The sequence below is a fragment of the Podarcis liolepis genome (genome assembly GCF_965112155.1).
Source record: "Podarcis liolepis genome assembly, chromosome: 2".
Classification (NCBI taxonomy): Eukaryota; Metazoa; Chordata; class Lepidosauria; order Squamata; family Lacertidae; genus Podarcis; species Podarcis liolepis.
The window spans coordinates 17,039,551-17,062,778 of record NC_139555.1 but is presented as its reverse complement, the minus strand read 5'-3'; the positions used below and the strand labels follow the sequence as shown (position 1 = coordinate 17,062,778).

At 45.0% G+C, this 23,228-nt stretch overlaps 1 protein-coding gene across 1 annotated transcript in view; it reads left to right on the top strand.

Annotated features, from left to right (window-relative positions):
- Window positions 1-313: 313 nt before the first annotated feature.
- SCN8A (sodium voltage-gated channel alpha subunit 8) overlaps window positions 314-23,228 on the top strand; it is a 116,930-nt gene continuing 94,015 nt past the window's right edge. The window contains exon 1 of the mRNA XM_083489783.1: window positions 314-461. The gene's annotated coding sequence lies outside the window, so the exon portion shown is untranslated. The remainder of the gene's footprint in view (window positions 462-23,228) is intronic.

Below are 23,228 nucleotides of genomic sequence, written 5' to 3'. Positions count from 1 at the left end.
CCTTCACCCCTCCCCCCCCCCATGCTCCCAGTCTCGATCTCTCCCCCCCGACCTTTTTTTCTTCTTCGTCCCAAGGAGGGGGGAGAGGAACAGAGAACGAGGCTTCCTCCCATTAGGGGACTAACTTAGAGCTGTCATTATACACCCCCACACTTCTCTCCCTCCCCTCCCCCCCCCCAACGCATTCCCAGTGGACGAAGTGAAAGGACGGCAAGTTTTATCCTGAGTTTGGAGGAGGAGGAGGAGCAGGGGGTTGTCTTATTTGGAAATCTCCTTGGCTGGAGCCGGGGTGAGGGAGGCGCTCTCTCTTCCCCCACCCTTACCCCCGCCGCCGCCGCCGCTTCGCTGTGCCTCTTGTGTCCACTCAGCCGATGTGGGGAGGACATAGGGGGCGTGGAGGACTAGAGGAAGTTGGAAAGGCCGTGGGGGAGAGAGAGGATCCACGTTGCTGGAGATCAAAGGTACATCGGTTTTGTTTTATTGTGTTGCAAAGGGCTGGGCAGGGGGGGGGTGCTGAGAAGGAGCGCAGGCGGCGCAGCCCTTCTGAATGGGGGCAGAGACTGCAGGAGTCAGAGATCGCCCGCCTGCCTTCCCCATCTACATCTGCTCAGCGTGTTGCAAGAGCCCAGGGTGATGGGTACGGATACATCTGGCTTTCTTAGGTGGGATAGGGAGGTGTGGGGCGCGGGGGTTGGGGGTGGACGGCCTGGAGATGTGGCCGCTTCGCGCTCTCGTCTCTTGCGCGCCGACTCCTAGGGAAGCGCTGCTTGCCTCTTGTCACACTGCAGCGTTCTCCGCCGCCGTGCGAACTCATGACCCTGGCGTCCTGCGCTCCATCGGAGACACCTTACCGGCTGTGGGGATGGGAGGCGGAGAGGGAGGAGTTACAGCGGCTTCCCCAAAAGACTTTCCTTTTGAATGGGATTGTGGGTGGGGGGGAGGTGATTAGCTTTCGCTCTCTGCTGTCGCCGGCGTCTCCCCGTCATTGGAGGGGGGGGGGGAATGCTTGTCTACTGTGTTTTACAGGGAAAGGGTTAAATCGAGGAGCGGTGGAAGAAAAGGAATGTTATTTAGGGTGTTTTATTTTTGAGATCTTCTCCCGGCCCCCATAAATTGATCACCTCCTTCGGTATCCGCTTTTGCTTGAGGTTTTTATTCCTCTCCCCCCCACCCCCACCCGCTCTGTCTTTCTGCGGCGTTGGACTAAAGGGGAGAGCGGTTTAGGAACGTGGTGCTGAAACGGACAGCTCCCTGGACTCCGACGGGAAGGGGAAGAGATCTTCGTTACAAAGCGCGCAGATTTTTTACAGGACAGGTTTTCTTGCGGGGGGGGGGTGTTATAGTTCGTTTTTTTGTTTTTGTCTTTAATGGGCTGTGTGTTTTCTCTGTGTCGCTTGGGCCTATCCATTAGGACCTCACGCCAATCATCTAGGCTTTTGCTGGTGGTGGCGATGAGGAAAGAGAAGCAATTCCTCTTAAGAAAGCCAGGCTTTATTTATTTATTTAGTAACGTGGTTGAGTGCAGTTGCTTTTGAAAAGCACCCTCAAAGCGACCCCAGTGTCTTTATCAAATGAAAGAATTTCAAGGCTGTTTGATTCTGGCGTGGAGGTAGCAAAAGGAAACACCCGCATGTCCATAGGAATCTCTCTCTCCCCCCCCCCCCCCTTTGTAAAAGACGGTTGCATGATTACATCACAGAAGAAACATAATGAAGCCCAGTAAGCCCAGTAGAGATGAAAGGTGGGGACTTGAAAAACGGTTTCAAAAGCCATGGGTCCATTGGGTGCCCCACTGGAGCAAGTAACTCTCTCTCTCTCTCTCTCTGCCTCAAGACTCCATCTGCAAAATGGAAATGATTCAATAACCTATTTCGCAAAATTACTGTAAGGGCCAGTGAGATATGAAATCACAGTGCAAAGCTAAGATTCCATATAAAGTATTAATAATAAATGGAAATTACAGATACCTTTGTTATAGATGTGCAATATGCCTTGTGGGGGCCTCTTGAAGATGCCTCCTTGTAGCAGTGACTTTGTATGGTGAGCTGTGCTGTGTTTCCTGGTTTGCCGTGTGGCTCAGGCCCCACTGTATAGTTTCTCTCCGTGTCGCTGCAAGCTGCCACCCCAGGAAATTGCAGTGGCAGCACAATTTCAGCCCCAGTCAGGACTGAATTATGTAGTGAGCAACCAGCATCACCTGGTTTGCTGCGTGGAGTTAACTGCCACACAGAATAGCCTCCGTAGTCCTATCACATTGAGAAATGCTCATTGGAGTGCGTTAAGCATCTAGAAAAATGAACTGTTTCTGTCATGGAGTAGATGCATTCAGCACCTTGTTATAGCCCCAGAGATATAATGACCCTTCATCATTGTCGTACTGAAGAGCCATCACCAGCATACTTCATGACAAACAGACATCTGGGCATCTGATCTGTCCAGCTGGAAGTCAACAGCTGTCATGTGGTGCTAGCCAGATGATTTCCTCTTTCATCCTAAACCTTTAAAATGATATCTCAGCCCTGTGTTGTCTGTTGGTCCATGCTGCTTGGGTGCACCAGACTGGTGTTTGATCCCTCTAGACAATGTCAACATAGTTAATTAGTTTTCTAATTATTTGAAAAGTTATTTGCAGTTCATATTGAATAGGTTTTAGGGTGGAATGTGTAGCCAATGGCCCAATCTTTTGTAACTAGATATCACTACAGGTTTACACCTATCATTTTGTGTTACTGCAGCACGCTTCAGGGAGTGGCAAATTTAATTCAAGGACTTAATATTTCCAATGCTCTCCAATGGGTTAACATGTCAAGGAGATGGTTAGTAGCATGTGTTTGCAGGATGCTGACATTCTCTTACATGTTGATGTTTGACTGTGTGGGGTTAATGCAAACCTCACATGATAATGAAATCCTTGTTTGGTCTGCCCTCAGACTTTAAAACCCTTTCTTTTAAGCCAGTTCCTTAGAGTCGGATTTCCACATTGAATGATATAATATATGGATATATTTAGTCAGTAAGAATCTCCCAGCTGAAATCACTGGTAATGTCAGCTGGTAAGTTTCTTCCAGTTACTGCCAGATGAAATCCACTGGCTTGTGTTTGACTATTATTTTTCTTTCAGAACGAATTTATTTCTGATTGGAAATGATGATAAATTGGTTCCTCTTCTCTTAGGCAGCTTTGTCAATGGTTAATCATCATTGTAAATGGAACTGGATTTCAGTTGCTTGGAAGTAGGTAGTGTGATTTGGTGTAGCTAAGAATTTGGCTTACAAACATGTTCTGCTTTCATTCCAATTTAGAGGAAAAGGATGTTTTCAGTGAGATGTGTAACTCCTCCATAGTGTGCCCAAAAGCACCTGGAGAAGCTATGTTTTGTGGAATTGGCCAACTTTCTATCCCCATGATCTGATTTGTTTTAATATATTGTTTTCTATAACGTGGTACTAATATATATTGGTTTCCCCCAGTTACTTTAAAGTTGCAATCATCCATTAATTAACCAGGCTCATTTTAACAGTACACAATCCATGCCAGTCATGCAATTTCCATTCATTATTGATTACCTTCCTGTTACACTCCCTGACCATTGAAATATATTGAATACACTGGAATAAACATATCCAGTGGTTTGCTCAGAGGAGTTTTGCAAGGTAAGGAGTGAGGTTAGTGACACTGTGATAAATGGCGTTTCTGAACCATAGAACTACCAAAGACAGGGTCATCATTAAGCCCTGCCTCAAGGCAGGATCCCACCGATGTAGATTAAGCCACATGATCCCAAACTCATTGTGACACAAGCAGAAAGCAATTTTGAACAGATGCCTTCGAAACATACAGTTTCAACTTACTCTAGCATTAGAAAATAAGTTGCATAATACAAAAACGTGATAAAACAAGACAAAAGTTGAGGCCACTAGCTAATCTGAATCATGAAGGATTTTTTCTTATGTCCAAATAGCCATGAACATAAATTGGCATTCAGGTGATGGTAGGGATGATGACAGTGGTCTTGGGTGGTCTGATGGGGTTCAGGTGTTTTAGTGTCAAGATAGAAAGTAAACTGTCTTTAAAATACTAGATTTAATATAATCAAAGAGATTAACATTGACCAGTTCCATTCCCCCCCCCACACACACATTCACACCATATCACATGTCAGTGATTGTCCTCTTGTTCTTATTATTCCAAAGCCATTTCCTCCGTCTTGGTTCATTTTATCTGCTGAAACATTGAGCCTTATTCATAAGTGTTGGAATAAATGCCTCCTTCAGTACTTGTTTTCCACCTTACTGCTACAACCTGAGCTTCATGTTGATTCACCCATTTAACTGGGTTTCTGTCATGTTGACTTCTGCTTTGATTATCATCCTCCTTGCTAGCCAGTTCTTCCTTCTCTTGGTTCAGAAGGCATAGGAAACCAGCCTAATCTGCGCCCGATGTGCAGCTTGATGATCCCAGCCCAGTTCTTAAAGTAAAAAATATGTCACACTTAAAGGTGTTTGGGCAAATACCTCTCAATAATGAAATAAGGGGTAAGTCTCTCTCATACTCTGACACATACATATATTTTTTTGAAACTTTGTGTATTGGTAAGAACTTCCTGAGTATAGTGGCTACTTAGCTAAAGATTAATATGTAGTACACGGAAAGTTTTTGTTTGTTTTGTATCTCTGGGGATGACAAGGCTACCCAGATCAAGAATAAGAACATAAGAGAACATCAGACCAGTGCTCTACCTAGTCCAGCATCCTGCTCTCACAGTGGCCCATGGGAAGCCTGTAAGCAGGATGTGACCACAATAGCGCTCTCACCTTCTGCAGTTTCCAGCAACTTATATTCAGAAGTACATTTTCTCTGACAGTGGAGATAATGTGCTTTAGAATCTGTGCTAAGATGAGGCTTTCATAAGGGCATGTTATCTTACATTTGTTTCCTGTGGGATTCTAGTACCTTTCTCTAACCCAGTGGTTCCCAATTAGCTAATTATTGAAGACCCCCTATTTTTCAAAAACCAAGCCAGGGACCCCCTACTTTTGAAAATGGTGATAACTCTATGGTAGTTACCTCTGCAAAGCAATTTTTGAACAAAATGTGGGGTAGCCCCTAATAAGCAAATGATTTAGGTTATACTATATAAAAACAACAACACAAATCATAAAATTTGGGATATTATCATGCAAAAATGAGAAAAAATTAGTTGGGGGGAGGGCAAGGGATGGGTTGTGGACCCTCTGGGTGCATTCCGCGGACCCCTAATTGGGAACCACTGGTCTAACCCTTACATGATACTGGCAGCAGGGTCAAGGGTTTGATGATCCAGTCTGCCATGCCTCATGGTTATGATTTTAAGGAAGCCAAGGGAAACTCATTTAGAGAGGAGATTATCTGTAAAGCAATTGGTATGTAGACCAGCCATCAACTGTTGCTGCCTCAGTGGCCCTTTGCGTGGACAGGCGGAGTCCCCAGATCCCACGCGGTTTCCCCCCGTCATGTGGAATAAAGACTCAAGACAACGTGCTATGGGATTAAATTGGCCACAACTTCATTAAATTTCATATGTGGGTAGACCTTGGCTCAGGCATTGGGCGTTCTCCCTCCCCAGTCCCCAACTGGGGACCTAGGGAGCTTCAGGGTTATCCGGGGGGGGGGGATGGGCCGGCTCTGGAGAACATATGTTCAAGCAGAGATAGCCGCCCCCGTTACACCGCCATCGCAGGGGAGACCAATGGCGACCTCTCGGCGTACGGTCAAAGCCTCCCCTCAGAAACCCCTTTAACAGGGAACCCTGGTATCGCTGCTGCAAAGAGGAAGATGGACAAAAGGATTCCACCCAAGGCCTGATACTGCCAAAGTTGTGACGTTTTGCTACGGGAAAGGTGAAACCTGCCAGTGCAGGGAAATTCCTTTCCGGCCCTTTAACAGTGACCTTAACGTAGCAGCGCCCGCATACCTGTGAAGAAAAGTTAACCTGCAAAACAGACATTAATTGAGGGTGGGTAGGGTGGGAGAAGCTCTGGAGTCAAGTGAGGATTCCCAGGTAAGATCCTCCCTCTATTGTGTGGGCAGGTAATCTCTCCCCTACCTGGCCTGGTCTCCTTGGCAACGCTTCCCCCAGGTGGGATTGGACAACTGACTGGGGTAGGCGGAGACCTCCAGGTATCCCACCTGGGGGAAGGCAAAGCCAAGCCTATGCTGATGGAGCCGCTCCAGATCCAGGGGCTGCGCGTGTCCACGCAAAGGTCGCCCCCCGTTTTATGCGGGGCGCGGTCATTAGCAGAAAAAACTGTCCTGGACCAGGACAGGAATGGGTAGAGGATGCAGGTGCTCATTCACAGCATTCTTCTCATCCAAATGATGTAATGGACCACATACAAAATAAAGAAAAGTGCTAGGAATACACAACACTGCCATAGCAGCTTAAGCAACACTCTGTCTAGCCCAGTATCCAGGAATAAAGAGCAACCGTTACCAAGTGTTTCAAAGGTTGTCTACAAGGAACAGGAGACAGTTTGGGCAACATCATATGTGCATTAAAGTATATTGTGGACTGTGTGCATGCACATGCCACAGTTCTCCAGAATCACAGCAAAAGTGTAGAATGTGAGACCGTGTTCAGAATCTAGCTTAATGACAGTGTCAGCTTTCACATCCTTAGAGTTCTGTTTTTGTTTTGTTTTGTTTTAGAAGTTTATGGCCCCAAGGGGTATCAAGATGTTGTGGGCAAAGCCTGCTAAAATCTCAGAAGCCAGAGGGAGGGCTGAATAATTTTCCTGATAAAACTCAATGCTCTGCATAGATCCTTGTCTCTGCCCTGTGAGCACTGGACCCAAACGAAAACAGTAATAATTTCAGAAAACTCTATGCAAAGTAAAAATAAATTATACTCATTTGCTCAAGCTGCATAATATATAGATGCTTTTTCAAAGGTTGCCTTTAATAGGGATTTATTGATTGATTGAGGAGTACATTCAGCCCTGGTAAATAATAATTTCCCTGAGGAAGAATAATTATATTGGACAATAATATGCGTTCATTCATTTTGAAAGAATTGTATGCCACTTTTTCTGCCATAATGGTATTCAAGGCTACCTAGCAAAGTTTCATTAAAAAACATCATAAACGAAAACGGCAACAAACAAGAGAGCATAGCAACAAATAAAAACACCACCACAAATTTACAAACTTCAGAAACCAATAGGTGGTGTCTGCAGTCCAGACTGAGCATGCAGCATGACTGAGACTAAAGCCAAACACCGCAGTAAATTAAGGATGCAGTTCTGTACCCACATATCTGGAAGTAAAGCCTTGTTGAACTCAATAGGATTTGCTTTTGAATAGAGAAGGAGGGGATTCTGCTGTAAGCTACCAAAATCAACCAACCAAAGCCCAAGTGACGACAAGGTCTTATCCTGGTTCCTAAAAGATAGTAAGAAAGGTGTGAGGTAGGTCTCTCTTGGGCACAAAGTCAGGGTGCTGCTACAGCAAAGGGCCTCTCCTTGGTAGTGACCAAATAGTCCCATCATACCCAATGAAGATGTGGCAGATTTACTTAGCTCTAGCTGAGGTTGATTCTGAAGGAGGGCAGGCCAGGCCAGTGACTCACCCAGAGACACAGCGAGCAGCTAAGGTGTTCTGAGTTCCCAGGAGCTGTGATTTAATTTCTTTCTTTCTTGCAGCATACTGGCATTTCTCTCAAGGCTCAACCCTGCACACCATTTAAGAATTGCTGCTTTAGGATGTGTATGTGCGCGTTATAACTACTTCTACAGTGGCTGTATTGATTTTAGGGACAGCTGGGCACGCACAAAATGTGTCTCAGGGGACCAGTACAAATTCCAGGGTACGTGTGTGCCAGGTCTATTTCCTTCCCTGATTTGGCTTCGATTTAATTTATACTGGCTCGTGCTCTGAGCTACAGCTTTCACCCCATTTGCCATCTTAATACTCACGTATGTGTCTGGACCTGTCCAAATATGTCTAGCCCAAATTAGTTTTAAAATACACAAACTCAACATCTCTCCCAATGAGAATCTCCCTCCCCACATTGCCCTCAATGAGGAGTTGCTGGTTGCTCATGAGCAACTGGTTCATTTTTTCCATGTAGGAGCGGAGAGAATTTGTTCTCCTTCTTTTCATCGTTTTTTCAGCTTCGATACCCATTTGGGAGCAGATGGGCACCCTGGTGACGTATGGAATTTGTGGGGGAGAAATCCAGAATAGCGCCCAGCACGTTATAAGGCTCAAAGTGTGATTTTTAAGCTGCTTGCTTGAAAGTCAGGTGCATTGAACTCAATGGGGCTCCCTGCCAAAGTAAGAGAGCAAGATTCTAGATCTTATGGTTCTCATCATAGGCAACTTATAATGCATGAAAACAACTAGTGGCCTAGGACAGGAGATGTGCATTTCTTTAACCAAAGGTCAGGGGGCCTGGATGGCCAATACAATGCAGATGGGGAAACATGGGTCAGAAAGTTGCCTCTGTATATGGATTTCCTTTGATAAGGGCAATTGTTTTTAAGATCGAGCTGCTAGAAATGCTTTGCTTGTGCTTTTGTTCTTGAAGTGATTGAATTGCCAACTGCTACAGGAGTAATTGCTAGATACCTCCTGAGGTATTCATTCAGCTACTGTGGTTTTTCAGACTATGGGACACATTTTCATGACGTTCTTCCCTAAAAGTGAGATCTGTTTTTTCTTCTCGTGTTGGGATCCTATTTTAGTATAACATACATACCGTATTGGCCCAAATATAAACCACACCTGAATATAAGCTGCACATTTAAAATTCGGGGGGGGGGGGAGAAATATAAGACCCAAATATAAGCCTCTCCCTTAAAATTCCACAGCTACTCACACCCGTTCCGTTTTACCGTATGTCTGTTTCAGCAGCGATATTGTAAAAGCCGATTTTTGTAAGGTCGCAAATTTAAGCTGCACTTTAACTTTTCACAGTCAGAATTTGGAAAAAAAGTGAGGCTTATATTCAGGCCAATACAGTATATAGTGCAAGTGATAGGCCAAAAAAGTGATGCGCTCCCAACTTGTCTGAGTCACTGAGATATTGCGGGGGCAAATGCTGTCCGGATTTTGGTTTCCTTTGGAAAGGAGAAATCACTGGAAGCTGTTTTGTAGTATTTGGGTTATTTACAAATATACAAGCAGAGCATAGATGGAGGCAAGCAGCTTATTAAACATTCCTAGTAACGAGGCAACAGATCTGCTGCCTCACATCAAGCCCCCAGAGAGAGTAGGACACCGCACTATCACCCCCACCCCCAGTCTGCTTTCACCTTCAACTTGCCCTTTCTCTGCCTCTGTTCCAAATGGCTTTCCCCTTCCCTTTACACGTACAGATCTTAAGTCAGCATGCCCTCTCCCCCACTCCAGGAATAGAGAAGGATGAGATGAGTCGCCTTTCCCAAATAGCTGCCACATTTCATGCATTCCCTCTATGGCCTCCCATAAAAGAGACATCCATTGCGCATCTTGGCCAATGCTATTTCCATCGAAAAAGACATGAGGAAACATGCTAAAGGAGAGTCAGCTTGACTTTTGCCAAGGAAAACTGGGCTTCACCAGTCTTTGCTGACGATTCCTTAGAATTCTCAACCTCATGGATAGTGGCGAGTCTGTGGTTTTTGATAGACAGACCTTTTTCTGCATGGATTGTTGAAGAGCCTTTCAGAAGGAATCTCACCATTGGTCCCTAAGAACTGTAAACTGTTGTGGGACCATTGCCTGGCCAACAAAGATAGGAACCTAAAGGTAAGGGATAAGGAATATTCAGTTACTAGTGTGGACTTCTTATATATACCTGCTCACTGGCGCGTTGCAGAAATACAGGGTTTCACATGGACTTTCTTCTCCTGTAGGACATACAAGAAGCCCAGTCTGGCAAGCATAGGGATGTTGAGGCAGTGGGAGGTGTCCTCTCACACTTCTCACTTGCCATCTTCCATAGAATACAGAGGCGCAACGACATTAGTAAGTAATTATGGGTTGGATCCAGGTTATTTCAAGTAGACTCACTGAAATAAGTGAGATCAAGACAGTGACCTAATTCAGTTCTTTTGATTGCTAAGCCTTGATCCAACCCAGTGATATTGTTTTCTATCTACAGAGAATGCAAAAAATATATATATAAACCTTTGAAGAACCATTGAGAACACATTCAGCTGCCTAAGACTAGGTCAGACTATCAGCTCATCTAGCCCAGGAATGTCCCGCAGCAACTCTTCAGATGGTCTTGGAAAGAGTTTTTGCTGATCTTCTCCTACCTGATTCTTTTGACTTGAGAGACCAGATTTGCATGCAGCATGTGTGTTGCACCACTGAGATATGGCTCCTCCATGGAGATGCTGATAGTAGAAGATACACTTGACCAATGACTGCTAAAGTCAAAGCACAGCAGTTATGGAATATCATGGACAGAAGAAAGTTGCAGAAACAATTCTTTGTACAATGGAGCAGGCAGGGGGCTTTAGTGTAGTCAGAGGCAGAGCCCTCGATCAAGCAAGAGAAACAGATGTGATTCTTAGAAAACGCCTCTCCATGTGCTGCACCTAGGTTTCTTCTCTCCCCTACCTCTGCCCTTTCTAACCTTTCTGCAGAACAAGCTGGAGAGTGGCTCCTGGTTATCAGAAAGAATTATTAGGGGATTCTTGCTCTGTATATAGCCTACAGGAGAAAGGGTTGGTAGGGGATTCTGTGGGAAAGGCATACTATGATTTAGAATCTGGGTTCAAGTTACATACCACTGCTCATGCAGAAGCCTATAAATAATATTTTCTTTTTATTGTTGCTTCTCTGCTTTGCAGTTCTGTAACACTAGATACTTCTTAATGCAGACTTATAAATAATGGGATTGTGATATCCGGCAATATTTCATTTCTTTTCCTTAAAAATTCCCAGTATAATTTGCATGTTTGAGTGACCATGAATGGAGTTTTCTGATGAGCTGACCACAATTATTTCAAGAGATGATCTCCCAGTATCAGTTCCCCTTGGAAAGCTGCCTTACATGTGTCAGTATTTTAAGATTATTTTCAGTTATGGTGACAGCAATAGCAACAAGCTACAGTTGGTGATAACAGTGATGTCGGATCCATACTTTTGTTAGATGAGCAGTCTGTGCCTGGAGTGGAAGTTAAGGCTCATCCCCACCTCTCAAGTGTTCCTGATTAAACACCCCTTTACATCCCTTCCTGGACACCAGTAGCTGCATCCACTTTTGCAAATGGAGGCCCAATGTCTCCCTTTCTCTTGCACAGGTGAGACTATTTTTTCCACCAAGCCCAGTACTATCTACTCTGAATGGCACTAACGCTCCAGGGTTATGAAGAACAGGTCTTTTGTATCATGTGAGAGCCTTTTAACTGAAGACATGAGGGAATGAATCTGGGACATTCTGCATGTAAAGCAAGGACTCCTAGCCAATCCCACAGAGCTATGGCCCTCATTCTGCTCCCCCAAGCCAATTTGCATGGGTTTGCTTAGGAAGAGAGCCCAGGACATCTCCCACCCAACATGAAAATAATTCCCCTAGGTTAGGGATAGCCCTCCAGTTGTTGGGCTTCCCAACTCCATAGCCCTAGCCGACATTGCCAGTTGCCAGGAATGACAGGGACTGTAGCCCAATTGCACCTGCAGGGGCACAGGTTCCCCTAGTTTAGGGGAATCGTTTGCATTTGGGGTGTGAAAGGTCCTGGGTTCACTTCCTAGGCATGCCCATGCAATTAGGGGAGAGGGTCTAAGCTCAGTATGATTGGCAGAAGGTCCAAGCTTCACTCCCTCTCCTCCTCCAGTTCAAGGAGAGAAGAGATACCACACAAGATGGAGCTGGGCATGAACCCTCCCTGTAGTAGTAGTAGTAGTAGTAATAATAATAATAATAATAATAATAATAATAATAATTTATTATTTATACCCCGCCCATCTGGCTGGGCTTCCCCAGCCACTCTGGGCGGCTTCCAAAAGAATATTAAAATACTATAATACATCAAACATTAAAAGCTTCCCGAAACAGGGCTGCCTTCAGATGTCTTCTGAAAGCCTGGTAGTTGTTGTTCTCTTTGACATCTGGTGGGAGGGTGTTCCACAGGGAAGGCGCCACTACCGAGAAGGCCCTCTGCCTGGTTCCCTGTAACTTGGCTTCTCGCAGTGAGGGAACCACCAGAAGGCCCTCGGTCTTCCACCCTGAAGGCATCCAAGACCCTGATAACTGAGGCTTTGGGTATGTGTGTCCCCATTCAATCTAAAACACAGCACATGCATTCGGAGCACAGAAGCAAGTGTACTAGGTTTTAGTACACACTGTCACTCCTGTGCCTTGCAGTGTTTGAAATTAGCCAGGAGCCGGGCGCATTTTGCTCCTGGCTTTCAACCGCTTGCGAACCCATGAAGATGCCTGGGTTCCAGAATGACGCCTGCCATCTCCACCATCTGGGGATCGTTGGATCTAGACTGTTTTCACACACTAATGCCCCATCCTGTAGAATTCTATCTATTTTATGTGCACAGTCGGGGGTTTTTTCTGGAACCCAATTGCTTTTTCTGTGCAGCCTGAGCAAGAGCAGACACCATTCAGAAAAAGAGGTGGGAATAGGCCAATATATATGTGGACTGTCCCTGGATCAAGTGATGGTTCTTCTTGTAAGTTCTCAAAGTTCGTAGCCTAGCTCAAGGTTGTCATCTGAATGAGCCAGACATTTAACTGAGAATCCATCACAGTCAGTCCATCATTTGAAAAATAAGACTTGAGAGCCATCTTGCCCCAAAATGGCAACTAGACATTCTGTTTTGGCAACTGCAACCTTTGTTTAAGGAGCCATGTGGTGCCTAGCTTGTATATCTGAGTTTCTAACATTGGCTGCCTTGTGTACCCCAAGGTATGCCACTGCCTACTTCTGGGTGTGCTGTCCCTGGGCAAGAGGGAAGAGGAGAAAGCGGAAGGTAGAAAACCCCTCCCATTTTGCAAGAGTTTGTTTTCTCATCCAACCAGCCCCTTCACTTGCCCTTGCTGCAGATGAGTCTTAGAGGTACGGATGCAAGGCAGATCACAAAATCCCTTGGCTAAGCAAGAATGTGTCCACTAATAGGCGATAACGGTGGGGGCGACATGAGGTGAACTTACGTGATAGGAAGCTGTGAGCGCTGTGCTACTTCTAATTAGTGCATTAGGTATGCAGAGGCAGCATGCGAGGAATCACAGGTGGGGAGAGCGCTGTTGTGTTCATGTCTTGCTTGTGGGTTTCCAAGTGGCATCTGGTTGGCCACTGCGAGAACGGATGCTGAGCAAGACGAGCCTTTGGTCTGAACCAACAGGGGTCATCTGTTCCTATGCAGGTGAGGACAAGGGGAGAACATTTGGGGTATCATATGCCTGCTATTTCTAAAAGGGGGAAATACATGGCAGAAGGAGAGAAATAAGGAGGAAAAGAAAGTATAATGACATACTTGCAGGCTTAGGGTTGGAACAGGATCTAATTCCAGCATTTCTTTGTGGGATTCTCTGTCTTTGCATTGAAGAAATGTAATAAAATGGACCTGCCCGACGCACAGAGATGCTGCGAGAATGAATGAAATTGTCTGAGAATATAAATTGCTTTGCCTACTCAAAGGTGTCACAAAAACTACATGTATTAATTTTGTTTAATGAGCATCTAATGTGACACACACAAACACACAGCCAGCTTAGAGACATGAGTATTTGATCATTATTTATTCTGTGGTGAAATGTACATTGCATATGTAAGATTCTCCCCAAGGGAGAATTGTAAAACACATACACAGACACTCACATGTGTGTCCTCACTGAAGCATGGATCCGACCTCAAAATTTTCATCTGTTCATTTATTTTGAACAATGGACTTTTAATTATTGATGGTAATAACTTCATAATGCAGCACTAAATGGACTGTAGGGAACACTTGAAAAAATAATGTGATGCTGGTAATGGAAGGAAGGCCTTGCTACAGTGCCCTTTTGAAAATTAAATAATTGAAGCAGGCATATACGCAGATCTGTTCATGGATAGTGCTTTCCTGAACCCCACAATTCCATCATGGAGGCATCTAGGTAAGCTATCAAACCTTAATCAGCGGTTTTCTAACTCAGCTTCTTAACACATCTCCTTTACTCCAGTCGTAGTGCAGTCCATGGCTTTCTACACTGGTTGTTGCCATAGACCCCAGAGGTGAGAAACCTGTGGCTCTGCAGTTTTTGCTGAACTCCAAATCCCATTAGCCTCAGCATGGCAAATGGTCATGGATGTTGGGTCCTGTAGTCCAACAACATGTGGTGGACCACAGGTTCCTCATCCATGCCATAGACCTTTATACGGATTAGCCGCTAATAACTAAAAATCCGATTTCTCAAAATCAAATCAATAGGCCACATTTTAAAGCCAATAAATTGTGGTCCTTGACAATACCCATATAGAAGTATCGTAAGTCTTGCTGAAATCAAGAGCGTTTACTTCCCAGTATGCAGCTATAGGTACGCATACAGAATCCAAACTCTGGTACAAAGATTGCTGCAAATGGAACATTTTTACTAGCTTTGTCTGGGTTTAGGAACAGTCCTTTGGCAAATTCTGGATGTTAAAGCACTACTTGTATGGTGAGACTCAATTCTTGCTTGACATCAGATTCTAAATTCATTTCGGTTAGATCCAAGTAACGGCTAATCTACCTACTTTATATATATTTTTAATTGTTAGGGTTTATTGCAACTGTATCCTTGCAATCTGATCCCGTTTAGTCAAAAGTAAACCCCAGAGTATTCAGTGGGGGCATACTTGCAAGTAAATGTGCATAGGACTGCAGCTGGAAGCTCCTCTTGTCATAACGTCTTGGATCAGCTTCAGCCAGTGGTGCTTCGGTGTGGAGCCAGGATATTTGGAGACGTTCAGCCTCCTACATTCTTGCTCAGCACTTAAGGAGAGCCCTCCTGGATTAGACAAAAGCTCCGTCAAACCCAGCATCCTGTTTTCCACAGTGGCCAGCCAGATGCATCTGGAAGACTTTAAGCAGAGTATGGAGGCAATAGCCTCCTCTTGCCATTGCTCCACAGGCACTGAAAGGTCTTGTGGACCTATCCTTTTCGGCCTTCTTGATTAATAACGTTCTGCAGATAAATAATGGCAATACCACTTTGAGAAATAGCAGCACCGTCTTTCCTGGAGGACACACAATTAGGCAAATTGGATAAAACTGTATGTGAAATGTGTCACTCCTGATAAACCCAAGAAAGGCACCCGCCACTTAAATACATGCAGCTACTGACACAATCAAAACCTAGAAACCATATGTCAAGCATAACTGAGCTGTAGAAAAGACTTTACAACCTGAAAAAAGGACAATGCACAGACTTTTGTAAACCAAGGTAAAGGGACCCCTGACCATTAGGTCCAGTCGTGGCCAACTCTGGGGTTGGGGCGCTCATCTCGCTTTACTGGCCGAGGGAGCCGGCGTACAGCTTCCAGGTCATGTGGCCAGCATGACTAAGCTGCTTCTGGCGAACCATAGCAGCGCACAGAAATGCCGTTTACCTTCCCGCCGCAGCGGTACCTATTTATCTACTTGCACTTTGACGTGCTTTTGAACTGCTAGGTTGGCAGGAGCAGGCACCGAGCAACGGGAGCTCACCCCATCACGGGGATTCGAACCACCAACCTTCTGATCGGCAAGTCCTAGGCTCTTTGGTTTAACCCACAGTGCCACCTGCGCCCCTTTGTAAACCAAGAAACTCTTTAATTTAAAAAAACCATTTTTTAAAAAAGTGTACAGTAGTTAGGAAGGTGAGGGTGGGCAGGTCTGCATTCTAACATAAACTCACCCAATTCACAGATCCTGATTAAATGGATTGGAATGTGGTCTGCTTTGGAACCTGGCTTGAGAGTTGTCTTTTAGACTCTTCCACCTTGCCTCGGTTTTTTCAGGTTGTAGGCCACTTGGAACAGCTGGAAAGTTGTTCTATGGGAGCAGACATCTTTTCCCCGCCTCATACAGTTTACCTGGAAGGGATGACATGTCATCACAGGTATTTGAGGCCACATTTTTACACATATATCACAGGCTAAAATGTTATTATATTCTTTCAAAGAATTTTGTGTGTGGTTTTTTTTGTTGTTGTTTTTTTAGAGCTGCATGTGCAAGTGGTATATCAGTAGTGTGTGAAATTGTCATGGGGAGAATTTAGACCTGTCCTCATCTAAATTCAGAGATCATTATTACAGGTATTTACCTGGTTACCTGATCTTTAGATTAACTGGAATTATGTAGGGTCACCCTCGCCCTGTTTCTCCCTCTGACACACACGCTGCTTTTTATTTTATTTGGGCGAGGTTGTTGATTATTCTGTTGATGGATTTAATTGGACTGATGAATCTATAGTGTTGATATTTTAATGAGAGGGATTGTTGTGTGTGTGCCTGTGTGCACTTTCTTGTAAGCTGTCCTGAATGCCCTTTCAGGGTTGAAAGGCAAAAGCAAACAGCACCGGCAGGTCTGGCCCTACCATAAGGCAGAATGATGGATTTGCCTCAGGTGGCAGATGTCAGGGCAAACAGCAGAAGCCTCCCGCCTACAACTGTTGCTGCTGAGCTTACCTGTATGTGCCGCACAGCTTCTCATGCACCTCCTAAACTAGCCTGCTGACCCCAGTCTGCTACTGTATGTGGAATAGTGGAAGGGGGTTCTTGTCCTTTGCCTCAAGCAGCAACATGTGTTGGGACAGTCCTGAGCACTAATGTCACATGCTGCATGCGCCCCTTTCCCGTCAGAGGGTATGCGATGGCACTTTTCACCAGGCGCTTTTCACTTCTATATGGTTAACAGTGTTGGAAACTCAGATACAGTGGTACCTTGTGTTAAGTACTTAATTCGTTCCGGAGGTCCGTTCTTAACCTGAAACTGTTCTTAACCTGAAGCACCACTTTAGCTAATGGAGCCTCCTGCTGCTGCCACACCACCGGAGCACAATTTCTGTTCTCATCCTGAAGCAAAGTTCTTAACCCGGGGTACTATTTGTGGGTTAGCAGAGTCTGTAACCTGAAGCATATGTAACCTGAAGCGTATGTAACCCGAGGTACCACTGTATATCATCTAGGTGCCACATGGCTCCTTAAACCAAGGTTGCAGTTGCCAAAGCAGAATCCTTAGTTGCCATTTTGGCGTAAGACGGCTCTCAAGTATTATTTTTCAAAGGATGGACTGACTGTGATGGATTCTCAGTTAAGTGTCTGGCTTGTTCAGACGACAACCTTGAGCTAGGTTAGGAACTTTGAGAACTTAAAGAAGAAAAGTCACTTGATCCAGGGACAGTCCACACACACACACACACATATATATATATATATATATATATATATATATATATATATATATATATGCTTTCGTAGATTTTCACGGGTACAGGAATGCAGGTTTTGGTGTCTTCGGGTGTCTTCCCGTGTAAGAGTTGGGGTGTCTAGGCGACGTTTCGACGAGGTCTCACTCGTCATCTTCAGGCTGGTGCTTTCGGCTTCTTGTTACTGGAACAGAGCAGGGTCTCAGTGTTTGAGTTCCTATAAATACTGTTGAGGGGGTGTGGTGTATAGCCTCCAACGTTCTGGGCAGGGAGGAAGTTCCCAGGTTAGTGTGCCTTTTCTTCTTTTGTTCATTAATTACTTGAGGGATATCTTGAGTGATTTCTTGAGTGATATTCTGAGTACCACTTAGGAGGGTCATTAGGTGTGGATTAGTTGCTAAAGCTTTCGTGTCTTGACCTCTTGAGCTTGTGAAGAGTTTTTCTGAGAAGATGGCTGTACTGCACTTAGTTGTGCTCTGGCTTGGCTTCGTGTATAGGGGCGAGCTGTGGTTTTGTGCTCTGTGCCAGCCAGATCTGTGTAGGGATTGCAGGGGGGTGCAGCATCCGGAGGTGCCACTATGGTTTGGCTACTGGATGGTGTCTGTAATTTATCTGTGGAGAGGGTCTGGGTTTGGGTCTGGTGTGGTTGATTGGAGATGGCGTTCTGTGTGCCTCTGGTTCTGGTGTCGGTTTTTGTGGGGAGGGCTAATTTCCAGATGTCTGGCAGGCGGGACGTGTCGTCACGCTTGTTCATGTTGTGAGGGTGTTTCTCTATCTCGATGGCTTCCATGATTATTCTCTTGTGGTGATGTTCCATGTTAAAGAGCAATTTGGAATCTGCAAAATTAATTTCGTGTCCTGTTTCTTTCATGTGTTGGTAAAGAGAGGAAGGTTCTCATCTCCAGAACCAAACGCCTGGCTGACAAAGACCACTTGACAACTGAGTTACAGAATCTCTCAAATGTGTTAATCGCCAACGGATACCAGCAAAACAGGGTTACGAAGCTAATCCAAAAAGAAACACCCCCCAAAAACCAAGACACAGAAGAAAACAATGGCATGGCCCTCCTTCCTTATATCAAGGGCACTACAGATAAAATTAGCAAAATCCTCCATAAACACAATATCAAAACAACCTTTTGCACCAACCAAAAAATAGCCAATATCCTCAGAAACCCCAAAGATAAAATCCAGTTAGAAAACCAAGGGGTCTATGAAATACCCTGCAAAGTCTGCCCAGCCACGTACATTGGACAAACAAACAGACGAATAAATGCACGTATCGCAGAACACAAGAATGCCGTCAAAAAAGAAGAAAAAACTTCCTCTCTTTACCAACACATGAAAGAAACAGGACACGAAATTAATTTTGCAGATTCCAAATTGCTCTTTAACATGGAACATCACCACAAGAGAATAATCATGGAAGCCATCGAGATAGAGAAACACCCTCACAACATGAACAAGCGTGACGACACGTCCCGCCTGCCAGACATCTGGAAATTAGCCCTCCCCACAAAAACCGACACCAGAACCAGAGGCACACAGAACGCCATCTCCAATCAACCACACCAGACCCAAACCCAGACCCTCTCCACAGATAAATTACAGACACCATCCAGTAGCCAAACCATAGTGGCACCTCCGGATGCTGCACCCCCCTGCAATCCCTACACAGATCTGGCTGGCACAGAGCACAAAACCACAGCTCGCCCCTATACACGAAGCCAAGCCAGAGCACAACTAAGTGCAGTACAGCCATCTTCTCAGAAAAACTCTTCACAAGCTCAAGAGGTCAAGACACGAAAGCTTTAGCAACTAATCCACACCTAATGACCCTCCTAAGTGGTACTCAGAATATCACTCAAGAAATCACTCAAGATATCCCTCAAGTAATTAATGAACAAAAGAAGAAAAGGCACACTAACCTGGGAACTTCCTCTCTGCCCAGAACGTTGGAGGCTATACACCACACCCCCTCAACAGTATTTATAGGAACTCAAACACTGAGACCCTGCTCTGTTCCAGTAACAAGAAGCCGAAAGCACCAGCCTGAAGATGACGAGTGAGACCTCGTCGAAACGTCGCCTAGACACCCCAACTCTTACACGGGAAGACACCCGAAGACACCAAAACCTGCATATATATATATATATATATATATATATATATATATATATATAGGCCTATTCCGACCTCTTTTTCTGAATGGTGGCTGCTCGTGCTGCACAGAAAAAAGCAATTGGGTTCCAGAAATTCATTGTGCGATTGTGCAGATAAAATATAACTGATAGAATTCTACAGGATGGGGCATTAGTGTGTGAAAACAGTCCAGATCCAGTGATCCACAGATGGTGGAGACATCCGGCACCACCCTGGCACCCAGGCATGCATCCTTATTTGATCGTAAGTGGTTGAAAGCCACGTGCAAAATGTGCCTGGCGCTTGGCTGATTTCGAACACTGGATTAGAAATAAGGTATGAATCATAGGATGCGGGTGGTGCTGTGGGTTAAACCATAGAGCTTAGGACTTGCCGATCAGAAGGTTGGCAGTTCGAATCCCCGCAACGGGGTGAGCTCCCGTTGCTCAGTCCCAGCTCCTGCCAACCTAGCAGTTCGAAAGCATTTCAAAGTGCAAGTAGATAAATAGGTACCGCTCCAGCGGGAAGGTAAACGGCGTTTCCGTGCGCTGCTCTGGTTCGCCAGAAGCGACTTAGTCATGCTGGCCACATGACCTGGAAGCTGTACGCCGGCTCCCTCGGCCAATAAAGCGAGATGAGCGCCGCAACCCCAGAGTCGGCCATGACTTTACCTTTACGAATGATAGTGGCACATTCACAAGGCCAGCCCAAGACCCTTTGGTGCCTGAGGCAAGAAGTGCCACTGATGCTTCCTCCCTTCCTCAGATCTAGGAACACACCCCAGTGGAGTGGGTGTAGCATGTCACTTGAGGTGGGTTAACTCAGGTCACCCCTTGGTGTGCCAGCCCCATGGCACACCTTTCTAGCCCTTTTTTGCCCCTCAGAATTTGCTGCCTGAGGCAGCTGCCATACTCTGCCCCATGGGAGGGCAGCCATGCTAGTGCAGCAAGCTAGCTTAGGGCTGCAGGGCAGACCCCATGGCACACCTTTCTAGCCCTTTTTTGCCCCTCAGAATTTGCTGCCTGAGGCAGCTGCCATACTCTGCCCCATGGCTCACTATAAGGCAGCTTCCTATGATTCTTATAACTGTTCAAGTACAGTACAAAGGTATGCACCCAAATTGGAGTCATATATACAGTAACTAGAAGGTTAGATGCTCTGTTGGTTTGCTGCACAAGGCCAGGTCTGGCACAGAGATTAGCACCTCTAGAATCTTGGGTATCCAAGTTGTAAGTCTTTGTCATTGTAACCCCTCAACGTATCCCCCCAAAAAAATCTGTCCCTTTTTTATCTGCCTTTCCGCTGTTCCTGTGATATTCGAAAACCTGAATGATAGAAACAGATTATATTATGAAGATCTGAGGAGATGTATGCAAATATCCTTAATCTGCATAATATATCACGATCACACAGTACTGTGTAAAACCAAAATGCAACAGGACAAAAGACAGATGGAAGGGAAGTCCTGAGCAATGATGCAGTAGATGAACACTTACTATTTATGCCTAAGCGCTGTAACAGCCTCTGCTTTACTGGCCACAGCAAGGAATAAGGTAGCAGGAGTAGGAATTAAAGAACTGGATCAAGTTCTGAGAGAGGCCATGCTCCAACAATCTTTTGTTCAGGTGCACTCTTTCAGACTTCTTTTTAATTTGCCCAATGCTTTCCTGACTAATAATAATAATAATAATAATAATACTCCACCAATCATTTACTGTGACTGTTCTGTCATTTAAATGTATTATTTCTGGTGTTGTTGCATACTTATTTTTTGATTTTTGTACATTGCTTAGATATTTTATAGCGTGAGCAGTTTATAAATCTTCTGAAATAAATAAATAACATAAAGAGCCAGTGTGGTGTAGTGGTTCAGAGCGGTGGACTCGTAATCTGGTGAACCGGGTTCAATTCCCTGCTCCTCCACATGCAGCTGCTGGGTAACCTTGGGCTAGTCACACTTCTCTGAAGTCTCTCAGCCTCACTCACCTCACAGAGTGTTTGTTGTGGGGGAGGAAGGGAAAGGAGAGTGTTGGCCGCTTTGAGACTCCTTCGGGTAGTGATAAAACGGGATATCAAATCCAAACTCCTCTTCTTCTTCTCTTGTGGTACAGTCAAGTGGGAAAAAGAGCACAAAAATGCTGATCCATTGGCAGGAACATCATAATTCCACTTACAGGTATGCAAAGCTTTGCATAAGCACCCACACAATTAGAAGTGTGCACCTTGATTTTCCTTGCACTAGCTGCTTGCGCAAGAAGAATCACCCTTGGGGCAGTGAAATTTTAAATGTCAAACTCTACAATTCATAAATCGATTCACTCGATAATCAGTGCAAGATGAAACATTTGCAACAATCTGATTTTATCAACCAACATTTCTTTGGCATTCCAGATATTATGTTCTCTGATAAGTGCTTTTATTGGAATCTGCAGGGGACAGGGAGAAATCTTAGGCCATGAAGCAAATGATGTTGGTACTGATATCAGCAGGCAGCTTCTCCATGTGTGTGAGGAATGTTAAAAAAAATCCAGGGAGCAAGAATGAGAGGCTTCATCCTTGAGATCAAGGGGTAGGTGGTCACCAGTAAAAAGTTTTAGGATCAGCACTGATGACCTGGCACCCATGCTGGTGGATGTGGGAGTTTGGGTGGCCATCTTTGCAGAAGGAAGCCCTCAGTTTGGAGGGCTGATCAGGGGGCAGCCCTCTATCTTCTGTCTTTGAAAGGCTGCTTACGTAGTTTGAGTTCAGTTTTAAGGTAAAGTGCAATAGGAAGGGAGAGCAGGGAGGGCCTTAAATTTGCCCATCAACAGCCCCTGAACAGACAGCAGATTGAAGAGCCACACAGGGTGACTGGTTCAGCTTCCATGGTATAGAAAGATGCATTGAAGTTCTATTTTATACTTATTTTATGCAAATACACATACATACACATTCTCTTTTTTGGGGGTGATGTGTAAACAAGCACTAGTTAACTATCGAAGCTGTGCAATGTGGTGGCCACTAGTTTAGACTGTTTGAAAAGAGAACAAAGACAAATTTATTGAATATAATGTGGCTACTACAACAGTAGGAGAGGAAAACAACCTTTGAGTCTTGCTGCTGGGCTTCCTGGAGGCAACTGGTTGATTACACTGCTGTTCATCTCAGTTCCTGCTTTCAGGCGTCCCATAGGCATACTGCCTTCGACCATGGAATTGGAATATAGCCATTGGGTCTGATAGCTTTATTGTCCATGAACTGGTCTAATCTTCTAAGGGTCCCATGAGTCATTGAAACGTGTGCTCTTAGCCCAGATGTGCTGTCCTTATACCACCAGTGCTCCCCAGGGAATGGGGTTCAACATTCTTGTTTCCTTGCTGGATAGCATTGCAGGCAAATTTCCTTTCCCCATTTCTTCTTAAAGCCCATCTTAAGCTTTTTTGAATCCATTGTTTTCTCTCTGTGGGAACAGTGAACAACTTGCTTTCCTCCTTCTTTCTGACATCCTTTGAAATATTTATGTCTCGTCAGCATATGTCCTTCTTTCCGCCATTTTATTTTCGCAAGACTGAAACCTTAGATTCCCAGTTCCTTTAAGGCTGCTGTCACAGGACTTGCCTTCCAGACCTTGCCTCTGAACTCCCTCTCTTCTAGCCTTCCTGAAGTGCCCAGATGTTTGCTTTTTAATTAGAGTCCCAGAGGTTTAGCCAAATTTTACAGTCTTTGTTCATGGTGCAGACACCTTCCTCTGGTC